The 12431-nt window shown below is 33.4% G+C and overlaps 2 long non-coding RNA genes across 3 annotated transcripts in view; both read right to left on the bottom strand.

Moving 5' to 3' along the window:
• Positions 1-7940, bottom strand: part of LOC146926824 (uncharacterized) — a 28622-nt gene extending 20682 nt beyond the window's left edge. Inside the window, exons 1-3 of one of the 2 annotated variants that reach the window (XR_015005533.1) lie at positions 7814-7940; positions 7565-7670; positions 7189-7360 (exon numbers count right to left, since the gene is read on the bottom strand). This is a non-coding gene — a long non-coding RNA (uncharacterized LOC146926824). Of the gene's footprint in view, positions 1-6617; positions 7361-7564; positions 7671-7813 lie in introns of those variants that run through there. The other variant, XR_015005532.1, reaches the window with a different exon arrangement.
• A 299-nt stretch (positions 7941-8239) lies between these two features.
• LOC146926827 (uncharacterized) lies at positions 8240-10709 on the bottom strand. Its single transcript, XR_015005534.1, has 7 exons — positions 10565-10709; positions 10370-10467; positions 9944-10020; positions 9134-9192; positions 8839-8951; positions 8637-8749; positions 8240-8522 (listed from the first exon to the last, which is right to left on the bottom strand). It is a non-coding gene; the product is annotated as an uncharacterized LOC146926827 (long non-coding RNA).
• Positions 10710-12431: the final 1722 nt, after the last annotated feature.

Consider the following 12431-nt stretch of genomic DNA (forward strand, 5'->3'; position numbering starts at 1 on the left):
CAAAATTTCTATGAAATGTAGCGGTCATCGTGTTCAATGTACCACCAACCAATAAAATTACCATTTTCCAAGCTTTGTAAATCCGTGGAGTTATGCCTTTGGCTGACTTTCACTCTTCTACATCAATTTGGGCCTGTGCTTTTGTTTGAAACTCTATTTTCTTCCTATTTTCAATGCTATATACAAAATATTTTTTGTCTATTTGATAATGTCAATGTCTGAAACAAACATCTTTGGAAATTGGAAAATCCTTTTTTGTTTATTCTGAAAGCAAACCTGAGCAATATGGTACATTCCAGTGAAACATGCATGAATAAATGTGTATCAATGTCCATTCCAATACATGTTGCAAGTAGGTTGTTCCCCAGGATGATCTGTGGTCAATGGCAAGAATGAAAAACAGAATGAAAGTGAAAAATGGAAAAATGAAAATGAAAAGCTCGCTAAGTCAAAAACCCGAAAGGCCGGCTTAGGCAAAAATGAGCACCCCGCTGATTGACAACCTATGAAGGCAATCCAGGCAAAAATGGGGCAGTGAAAAGTATTTATTCCCGGTGAATCGAAAACCCGAAAGGGCGGTTCAGGCAAAAATGGGATTGAAGAATGAAAAATGAAAGAATGAAAGAATGAAAAGCATTGACCACAGATGCGAACATCCGATGTTTACCTAGCACTGACACGCCTAGCAATGGCGACCTGTATCGAAGAATCTTCCAAGGTTCCCTCTTCTGCAGGCTTTGTGTATGTGATATGATATATTGCCCTCAGCCATGGCTTCGATACGTCTCTCAACGACGGTCTCTCCAAAGAGGATTCTTGTGTGTATATGTTATAGCACGAGCCACCACGTGCCCAATCTTCCAATGTTTTGTCTGTCTCCGTGAAACTTCTCTGCCAAATTGTAAACCAATCATGCATTTCCAAGCATTCATACATGCATAATCATGCATTCTATGTGCTCATATATTTGATAATGTTGTTATACCATACATACATGTTGCATTCCCCAATCTCAACTTCCAATCCAATTCAATTTCAACTCTCAATCCAATGTTTATGCCTATGTCTATGTCTATGTCTCTGTTAAACTCTCAAATTCAATTCCATGTCTATATCTGTGTCTCTGATTATTTTCCATTTTCAAATGTCTCCTTCAATGTCAACTTTCAATTCAATTCAATGCCTCCATCAATGTTAATTCACTCTCAATTTGCTCTTGAGCCAACGATAATGGTCATGTCTATTTTCAAATCAAGTCAATGTCAATTTATCCCTAATTTGTATCTTGTTGAATCAAACCTCCAATGTATCTTGCTATATGTCTTGTTATTGGTCAAGTGGCTAGTTCGATCCAAAGAACAGCTTGTACCTGCTTATATGCCTGTATTTCTGGTCAAACGACAAGTTCAATCCAAAGAACAATTTGTACCCGGCTTATGCTGTGATATTGATCAAGCAGCAAGTTCGATCCAAAGAACAGCTTGTATCTGCCTTTTGTCTATGTCTCTGGTCAAACAACAAGTTCGATCCAAAGAACAGTTTGTACCCGGCTTATGTTGTGATATTGATCAAGCAGCAAGTTTGATCCGAAGAACAACTTGTATCTGCCTATATGTCTATGATTACTAGGTCAAGTGGCTAGTTTGATCCAAAGAACAACTTGCACCTGTCTTGTACTTCTATTCCCGGTCAAGTAGCAAGTTCGATCCAAAGAACAGCTTGTACCCACCTCTTGTTTGTATTACTGGGTCAAGTGGCTAGTTTGATCCAAAGAACAGCTTGTACCTATCTCTTGTCCCCTGGTTTGTCTATCCTGTTAATGTCTACCTAGATCCCCAGTGATATGACATGCTCTGTAGACTCCAGTTTGCTTGTCTTGCATTCATAATCAAAATGTTGCATGGCATTCATGTTTTTGCAAATGTGAGAGCATATTTTTATGTCCAAAAACAGTGCAAATGTTAATATTTAAGTATCTTCGTCCCGTCAAATCAAAGACTACGTCTCTTGACTCTCCGGACAAAGAAACTTAAATAGGGGCAGCTGTTATACCCTAATTTTGGACCTAAAAATAATTGCTCAAAATGTTTTTCCATCTCTGATATGTGTCTATTACTATTGAGTGATTGCCAATTTGATATTGTTTACCCTGATATTTTACTATGTTTTAGCTGCATGGTTTACTGTCTTTGTTTTGAAAAATTTTCAATTATAACTTTGTCTACATTTTCTTGCATTTAAAGCCATCCAAAAGGTTTTTCTTGCATATCAAGTTGTCCCTGATCAATTGCATGTTTCTCTGCATTTTATTTCAATGTTATTTGCAAAAATTCATAAAAAGGGCATTTTAGTCATTTCCTGTGTTCAAACTCACTTTAGTCCCTGAAAATTGTCTCTGAGTCCTTTCAATTTGTTGTATAAGTTTTTGTTTCAATTCCATGTTAAGATCCATTTCAAAAATTGCATTTAAGTCATTTAGAGTCAGTTTAGTCCCTAGGGGCATTTTGGTCATTTCACATGAAATTTTGACAGAGAGATGTTACTTTGAAGTACCTCATTTGTGTAGTTGGTTCATTTTAGTCTTTTTTGTGTTTTTTATTGGTTTCACTTTTCAATTTACATTCTTTTTTTTACCCAATTTTATTTTTAATTGCATTTTAGTCCTTAAAGTCTTATTATTTGCATTTTAGTCCTTTTTTCATTTCAGTCCACTGAGTCTCTAAAATTTGCATTTTTAGTCCTTTAACAGTTTTGCATTTTAGTCCTCAAATGTTTGTAATTTTGTTTTAAGTCCTTTTTCTATTATTGTACTTTGGTCCTTCAATTTTCAATAATTGCAGAAAGGTCCTTGAGTCCCAAAATAGTCCAAGGCCGAGTTAGTTACAGTTCAGTACAGGTGTCACAAATTCATTGGGTCTCAAGCACACATGGCAGCCTATATAAGGGCCAACTCATCAATGCACAGTGACAGATTCCATTCACAACGTGCCACATCACACAAACACAATTCCCAATTCTCTCTCTTCTCCTCAGAATCAAAATCATAACCGTTTTCCAGATTCATCAAAGAACACTAAGAACATTCATCAAACCCTAAATTTCCAGAACAAGAAATTGAAGCAAATTTAAGCAAATTCATTGCAGTTCTCAGAGATTCGAAGGTGAATCTTCATCATCGAACCAAAACAACTGCAATTCAAGCACAAATTCAACGAACTTGTACGATCACAGTTAGAGAGAGTGAGAGGAAGAAGAATCGAAGCAAGTTTTGGACCAGTGAAGAAGAAGAAGAGAAGAACACCGATTTATTTTTGGTTCAAACTTACCAGAAAGCTCACGTGGATCTTTTGTTCGAATCTCCGATTAAAACCAGGTAACTTCACAAAAAACTTCTTCGTTTTCATTGCAAAAGCTCATCGAAGGTTTACAAACACAAATAAACGGTGAATCGAAGCAGATTAACAAGTTCTAAGACTTGTTCTTTCGAAGAACCCTGAAAAGATTGAAAAGATTTGAAAACCAAACCCTAAAATGTAGATCTACGAAGATTCACCGTTTATTTTGTAAAACAAAGTTCATATTCGTAATCAGCATGAAAAGTAGAGTAAAGTAGGGTTTAGATCCATGTAGATCGGAGTTGTTAAGGTCTCGCCGGAATCTGGAATTCACGGCGGTGACGATGAAGATTCCGATGAATCTTCATCTTCTCCAGCCGTTTCATTCCAGAAACCGGCGGTGGAAGATGATCGGAGAAGAAGAGAGGTTGCAGAGCTTCTCTCACTAGGAGAGAAGTTAGAGAGAGAAAGAAGAGGGGAAAATGAAGAAAACGTTGGAGTAAGGCTTATATAAGCCTCTAGGTTGTGTTTCCACCGTTAGATCTAGGGTTAGGGGGAACTGGATCAATCCTACGCTCCTGATGCGTTTGGATAGTCCAGATCCATCCTGGATCCTGGGCCTGGGTTTCTGTTGAACTGGACTTCGCTTTGTTGCTATATTTGTGCTATTCCCACACTGCTTCTTGATATTTGCACCTCTGTTTCATCAAAAACCTTTTAAAAAATTCCTAAAAAATGTTCTAATCATTTTCTTGATTTTTTTTTGATGAATCTTGATGTGTTTACATGTTAATCTTGATATAAATATATGAAAATAATTTGTCCTTTGATGATTCAATTTTTTTTCATTTTCTTGTTAAAAATCTTATTAAAAATTTCTAAAAGACCTTATGAACTCTTTTGCAACTATTTTTGACACTTGAAACTTGTTTCTTAGGATATTTTGACACGTTAAAAATGGATAAAAAAAAATGTGTTGTGTTTTGCTTTATTTCTTGAATTTTATGTTAAAAACTTGTGAAGATGTGCATAATTTTGATCCCAATTTTTGGTGTATGTTTATGATTTGTGATGTGTGAATTGGTGATGGATTTGTCACTGTTTGGATGTGCTTCTTGCTGTATGTGAATATGTGTGATTAGTTACTTGTTTTACAAGGCAAACTAATGATTGTTTGAGAAAATAAAATGTTAAATATATCTAGAGATGAATCACAATTTTGTAACTTGAGCATGAACCTCTAATTCTCACATTTTGGCTGCATTGAAACTCATTTTAAAATTGTCATAATGAGGAAGTTGTGAGTCATGTGCATTTTGAAGTATTGTGATTAATTTCTAGTATGTTTAACACTTTATCTTTGTGTTTTTGCCTTTGTTTAGTATTTTCTTGCCTTATTACTTTCTTCATTATATTTGGTGCTACTAACCCCTTTCATTTCATGTTTCATACATTCCATAAGCATACTTCATTCTTTTGCTTTAGTTTTATTTCTTGCACCTTAATTTCTCATGCCAAGACTTAGCATGTAAAAACTTAGGGATTTTTGTACTTTACCTTATGCTTTTAATTCCTTGCAAGACCATAGAATGTAAATTAGGGCATATGTAAAGGACAATAGACTCTAATGATGTACATCGACACAAGCACCGACACATGCACACACATCGCATGGATACTTTAGATGCATGCTTAGGGAAAGTATGCTTTAGATGTATGCTTAGGAATCATAATACATAGAAAAATTCTCTTTTCCAAAAAACATGAACAACTTCACTCAAATAATTTTCCAAAGAAACCTTGGGATCAAAATCCCATTGAATTTTCCCTTTGTTTTCTTAAATAAAAACCTTAATGAACTTTAATCATACTTAGACTTCTTTTTGCAAAATAACTAATTCCACCTCACATTTTCCAAATCTTATGCCCTTGAGGCCTCTCTCTCTTATTCTTCAAAATTCCATTTTCAAAATTAAAATCAACCAACAAAAACAAAAACATTTTTGTGGAAGAGAACTACATGGATTTTGATCCCTTAAAAGGGTATGTAGGCAAGAAGTCAAAACTTCTCCAATTCCAATAAAACAAAAATTCAAACGCATTTCTCTCCCTCCAATTCTTAACCTAGCAAACCCTTAGGTGTAAATAACACCTTCAAATAGCATTTAAAAATAAAGCGCGCGCGTAGAAAGTAAAGACGGTTCCTATAGGATACTATAGTCGTTATGGGTGCCTAACACCTTCCCGTAGCGAAAACAACTCCCGAACCTCGATTCTCAAGAGTTTTACTTATTTATTCCCGTCCCAAGAAAAAATGAGATATCAACGGTTAAAAATGTTCAAACTTAATCAATGTTTGACACCCGAAAAACCAAGATAAAACACAGGAAAATAACTTGTAAGCTTTTGAAAGCTTCTATCCATATACATTGCAATTTGGAACCTGTAGATTGTTCCTATTTCATTTGGAACCTGCTATTACTTTAAAGTTAATGAGGAGTGTGTTTTTGTCATAGATTTTGCATTTCTATGTACTGAACTGCATATATGATTTTTTTTTTAAGGTTGTCTTAGGAGTTGCAGACAATTTACTCTGTTCTGTAGTTAGAATAGTAATGAATTTTTTACGAAGTGGCTATGAAATATCACAGTTCACAATAAATGATATGAAATGTAAAGTTGCCATGTAATCCATTTACATTTTAAATCCTAGATATAATCAACAAAGGTATGAAATGGGGGCACATGTGCAGTTGAATAGATTTTTTTAGCTGAAATAAGTTGAGCCCATAAAAACTCCATATTCAATCTCTATTTACACTTTTTCAGATAGTTACAACCATTTCCAAGTGCAGGACGTAGCAATGAAACCCAAAACAAAATTGGACCACATGAAATTAATATTAAAGAGAGGTGGAATCCAAAGGAAAAAGTACCAGTACGTGAACATTCATAATGATTAGCTGAAATCATTTCATGAGGGGTTTGTTTATATTTGTGTAAATACCAGAAAAATTATGATCCATTTATTCTTTTTCTATCACTCACTCACCAAATCTCTTGTTGCTCTTTCCTTTTATATTTCTTTCTTACCTATACCTCTCACACTCTAACTTTGGTTGCCTGCATTTAGAATGACTCATGAATAACTATGCCATGTAATCACTACATGATTTTTTAAGAGTTTTTAAAAACACTTTATGACACATCTAGAAACTATTTTAGCCAATTTCGATTAACTCTTTGTGATAGCTTATAAAAAAAGTCTATAACTTCAATTTGACCATATTTTCTTTTCAAATATAGAAATAAGTCACATATAAGCTCTTAATTTAACTGTATATCTAAAGTGAAGTGACTCTCATGTGAGCCAATATTCCTCTACTAACCACCAAGAGGCTTACATATGAAAGATGAATAGAACAGTGTAAAGCAAATGAGATTTTTAAAATGGGAATTCAAAATAGAACAATAGAGATGTAACCACAAACTTATTCATTATTGTATATTTTAGAACAGCAATATGAAAGTTGAAGTCACAATGAAATCTTTGTTGTATCGTATAGTGTAAATGGATTCCAATCAAAGCTGCAAATCAACAACCAATGTGAAATGGAAAAATTACATTCTCAAGAACAATGAAACAAAGCAACAATTAGAATTTCAATCAAATTTTCATAATATATGATATGTCAATCAAATTAAGCTAATATTTTAAAATAACCACATCAAATTCCAGCAACCTTTGAAAACTAATTGTCATATTTAAATTCTGAACAATCAAATTTTCATGATATATTGATTTTTTCAAAAACTTAAAAGGTATAAATAGTAAAAAAAAATTGATTCCTACCATTTTACCAAAGAGATAACGTATCGGTGTCGGGTTGGATTTGTGGTCAAATATTGAAACACCGTCAACACAGACTTGAATGAATCTCCTGCACCCATACAATTTTTGAAAAAAGCCCTAGCAATCAAATGCCCCTAATTTGTTTCTTAATCAACTTGTTGTGTTGCAGTAGCTTCATTAAAAAAAAGGATTAAATATAAATAATAACAAAGACTTATTACCTCTTCCATGTTTTAATTGAATAAATAAGAATGAGACTTGTAACAACTAAGTTCTAGTGATCCTTTTATCAAACAGTTAGAATGTAAAGTACCAAATAAGCATAGAATCAAATGAATAATGATTATTACATCACCAACAATTAAACATAACTCACCATGATGTTCACAATTCAATCTTCTACTATGTAACTTAGAACACAGAGAAGCACCAGTTGAAAACACATATTTCGATTACAAAGAACACTGACACAAAATTAAAACCTGCAACCCCAAAACATACAAGTTAAGATGAATGGGTATACAAAATAAGCTCAAAATCAAATTTTTCCTAAACTATCGACGAATCATGACTATCTCCTCAAAAATCCTATAGACAAAATCAAAAAATTAAATTCGAGCTATACCGTGTAGCGTGCGCTCGTGGCGATAATGCAAATCGAAAAATGAAGCAGATGAGAGCGGTGGAGAGAGTTGAACGACAAACGGAGTTTGGGTTTGAGAAATAGAGAGTCGATTCAAAAAAAACTAACCGTTGATGATTTTCGAATCAAAGTGGAAGAAGGTGATAGAAATTGGAGAAGAAAGAATGGCAGTAACAGATGATAAGAGGAAGAAGAAGAAACGCGTTCTTGTTTTCGGAAAGAGAAAACGCATGTGTTGTGTTTTGTTTTTGTTTCCCTATGCGCTTGTATCAATTTTCAAGGAGTGAGATTTGATCAACGGCTGATGTGCTAACCTCCCCTAATTACAATGATCTAACGGTCTGGATAAATTGGAGCCAAAAAAGTAGGTTTAGGGTTTGGAAATTAGGGTAGCATGTTTGCTAGGACTAGACGTCTACCCGTGCTACCGCACGGGTCATATATATTTAACAGCAGGAATTAAGGAGATTCATAATACACGTAATATCTTTGACAAAGCAATATAAACTAAATATTGTTAAAAGTACGCTAAATGAACCACAATGTGAAATATGAAGAATACAAAGTTAACATTTAAGCCAATCATAATACATTCTCAACACAATAAAAAAGAAAGCTAGTACATATACTATGTAGATCTGTCATGTAAGAACAAATGCCTCCAAATGCGCTTAATCAGTTTCCAAATGACCTGCAATTCAAGTAAAATATAAATAGCATTAGATATTACAGTACATATAGCATAATATGTAACTAATATTTAGCATCTTTCAATATGGAATATGCCTATTAAACTTTAACATACCAGAAACCTCAAATTCCTTTAATTATACCAACAGTATGAGCATCAGGAATCTTAGACCAGTGGTTTTGAAATACGCCTAACAGGTAACAGCTTCTGGTACAAATTCAAAACGCCTGGACACACAATTGCCAACTAAATTAACCAATCACAGTTAGATAGACATGAATAAAATGATAGCATATAATGTATTAATTTAACATACCAGTAACCTCAAATTCCTTTAATTATACCAACAGTATGAGCATCATGATTCTTAGACCAGTGGTTTTGAAATACACCTAACAGGTAACAGCTTCTGGTACAAATTCAAAACGCCTAGACACACAATTGCCAACTAAATTAACCAATCACAGTTAGATAGACATGAATAAAATGATAGCATATAATGTATTAGTTTAACATTTACATGTCTTCATGCAAAAATAATGTATCAGCCAAACGGGAGAAATGACTTCACATCAAGGATATTAAAATAGTGTAGACAGCATGATTCTTACATCAGTGGTTCTGAAAGATGCATAAACGGCTAACAGCTTCTGGTACAAATTGGAATCGCCTGGAGACACAATTGCTAACTAAATTAACCATTATTACATTCAAACAAGTTAAAGCAAAGCATATAACTCATCAGTTCAGCTGGTTACCTGTCTTCTCAGTAGCAATGAATAAAAAAAAACAAAGATGAAGAAACTAAGAGGAAACAACATGGAGATGAATATTTGCAGATATGAAACACAGAAGAAAAAGAAGGCAAAGTTTAGAGAGGATTCAAAGGAAGACAAATAAAACTAATAAGAAATATTTGCATGATCAAAACAATTTCTCTCAGCCTAAGCATCCCAAGTTTCCAACTTTATTTTAATTTTTAAGAAAATTAATAGCAGAATTAGAATCTTAAATGATCCTCTTGTTGTTGTCAACAATCAATGATCATGGAATAGACATACGTTTAAATGTGTCAAATTTTCCAACAGTGGTCAAAACTTACTAATATTGATATTCAATAACTTCATTATTACATATTTTTCTCTATTGAAATATTAAATGATCTTCATATTTTTGACAGCAATCAAAGATCATGATATTATTTAAATTATATAATTGGAGGGGTTGGAACTCAAAAGGAAGAGGTTACACATGAATTAAAAAAACTCCTTTTTGATAGAATATAAACAAATTTAATTTCACATAGTAGATAAAATATCGACATGTATCAAAAGAAGAGTAATAATCTTAAGTTTCTTTGATTGTACACACTTCAAGTAGTTCATTTGATTCACAATATTATATCTACTTCCAATTCATACCTGAAAGTCCTTATTTCATCTCGACCTTCAAGATCTCTGCAAATGCCCATTCCAAAATTGTTGAAATGGTCCTCCAACTGTCACATCCCAACGTATAAACTTAAGTCTTCTTAATTCAAATACAATCTAAAAACATATCAACTACCAACACCATATAGCAATTTGAAAATGAGATACATAACAACATTTGCCAATACACATTCTCCATAAAAGGTAATGCTAAATAACTTTTTGAGTTATAGGTTGCTTTAAGATTCAAATGTGTCATACATTTTTGGTTAAGGCCTAAAGTTTATATGAAGAATCCTTTCAGAAAATAATATAGTACAAACTAAAAAATCCACCAGAAATTTGTTTATTTTCAACATTGGAACAGAAATCAAACAAAGAAGAAAAACACATTATAGTACAAAGACATTGTCATACCACTGTGAGCTCTGCCCCACCATTGCGAGCAAGTTGTCAATGATCCGAAAAGGGATTCAAAATCTAAAAATCTAGCATACCATGTTGCTTTAGAAGGGCTGAAACGATGAAAAGGAAAGATCAACAATCGCAGAAAAACACATGAGAATAAAAAGACGCAACGTTAAAAGGAGGAGAGAAAGAATATGAGAATACATGGTGGAATCAGAGTCATCTAGCTATCCCTCAGTTCTTGATGGCTAGTGCTGCTGCAAGTTGTTCTCTCACCAATTGTTTGCAATTAAACGTTGGGGTACCGAGAGAAGGAGGGATCTATTATAATTGCTGCTTCAAAGTGTCATTTCCCTTTTAAATGAAAAACTACATGAGTTAGTTGATAATTATCTAGCCAATTCAATTAGTGAAATTCTTATTGTGTATAGGAGTAAACATGATGTTTTGGAATCATCAAAAACAGATTGCAGATTTAACTATAAAAATATAAAGAAATAATTAATCATGGAATATGATAAAGTAATCTAACATAACAATAAACACAGTGGCATCAAGTAAGACGTCTTTGATTACAAAGATATCTTCCTGTCAAACAACACTTGATTCTAAAACTCTTGCTTCATCCTATGGTAGTGGTTTTAACTTTTTTCAACATAGAACACAAACCTCTAAGAAAATTCAAAAAGCAAGTGAATTGATTTGGTCTCATAACCTCTTTCTATAGATTTTCAAGCTCACTTTGAAACACCGAACTCAAATTATTTGCCATGATTAGAAGAAAAACCAAAACAACCACCATAAGTAACAAAAAAAAAGTGAAATACAAAGTTAAACATCATGAACAAACACACCCAAAAAATACATCATCTCATGCTAGAAATTATATAAAACAGAAACACACAACCCCGTTTAGTTCTTCAACTATTTTTAACCAAAGCTAAAAACTTTTCAAAACAAATATTAACAACAACCAATCAAGCAAATTGATTGGTTCAAAACTGCAGTTCCTGAAAACCCAATTGCTCTATTTTGATTCTACACCAAATAGTTGCCAAATTAAAGCTCATATTTAGAATCCAATTAGTGACGCTAATCCCAAATACGTTACCAATAATGAAAGAAACAACGAAAATCATCAAAGAAAAATCATCAAACAAAGAAGAAACACACATTATAGTTCAAAGACATCGTCATACCACTGTGAGCTCTGCTCCACCATCACAAGCAAGTTGTCAACAATAAAAAAAGGGATTTAAAATCTAGGATACCTTGTTGCTTTAGGAGGGCTGAAACAATGAAAAGGAAAAATCAACAATCGCATAAAAAATATGAGAATAAAAAGTAACGTTAAAAGGAAATAATTAATCATAAAATCTGATAAAGTAACATAATAGAAAACACATTGGCATCAAGTAAGTCGACTTTGACGACAAAGATAACTTCATGTCAAACAACACTTGATTCTAAAACTTCTGCTTCATCCTATGGTAGTGGTTTTGATTTTGTTTAACATAGAACACCAAACCCTAAAAGGAATCAAAATGCAAGTGAATTCAATGTTCCCGATTCGTCTTCAAGCTCATTTTGTAACACCAGACTCATTAAAAGTTACATGAACAACATCGTCATAGATGTGGATTTACGATCAAATATATATAGTAGCATCTTCATTCCTAAATTCAAACAATGTTCTTAAATCACATAATTAAAAAGGGGGTTAAAAACAATTTCTTACATGTAAATCCTTTGAGAACTCAATGAACACTATATTCACATAGACGATTGGGCTTTTGCATCGAACACTATATTGGGCCATCGAACAATTCATCTGCCGCCGTCTTTGATCCATCAGATTTTGTGCTCAAAGAAATCATGTAAACTATCACTCCTCATTCGCTTCCGCTTCATTATGTTGCCGTTGCCACATCAAAGTATCCGACCCTAAGCTTCAATCAATGCTCGCATGCAAGTATCAGACCGTCATCACCTCACCATTTGATTCTCAAACAAAAATCGAAGAAAGAGAAAGCTGATTAAATGATTGAATCAGTAAAAATAAGGAAATCGG

Source organism: Medicago sativa, chromosome 4 (assembly GCF_051527215.1).
Source record: "Medicago sativa cultivar Bolivia chromosome 4, Bolivia_mono, whole genome shotgun sequence".
NCBI classification, from domain to species: domain Eukaryota; kingdom Viridiplantae; phylum Streptophyta; class Magnoliopsida; order Fabales; family Fabaceae; genus Medicago; species Medicago sativa.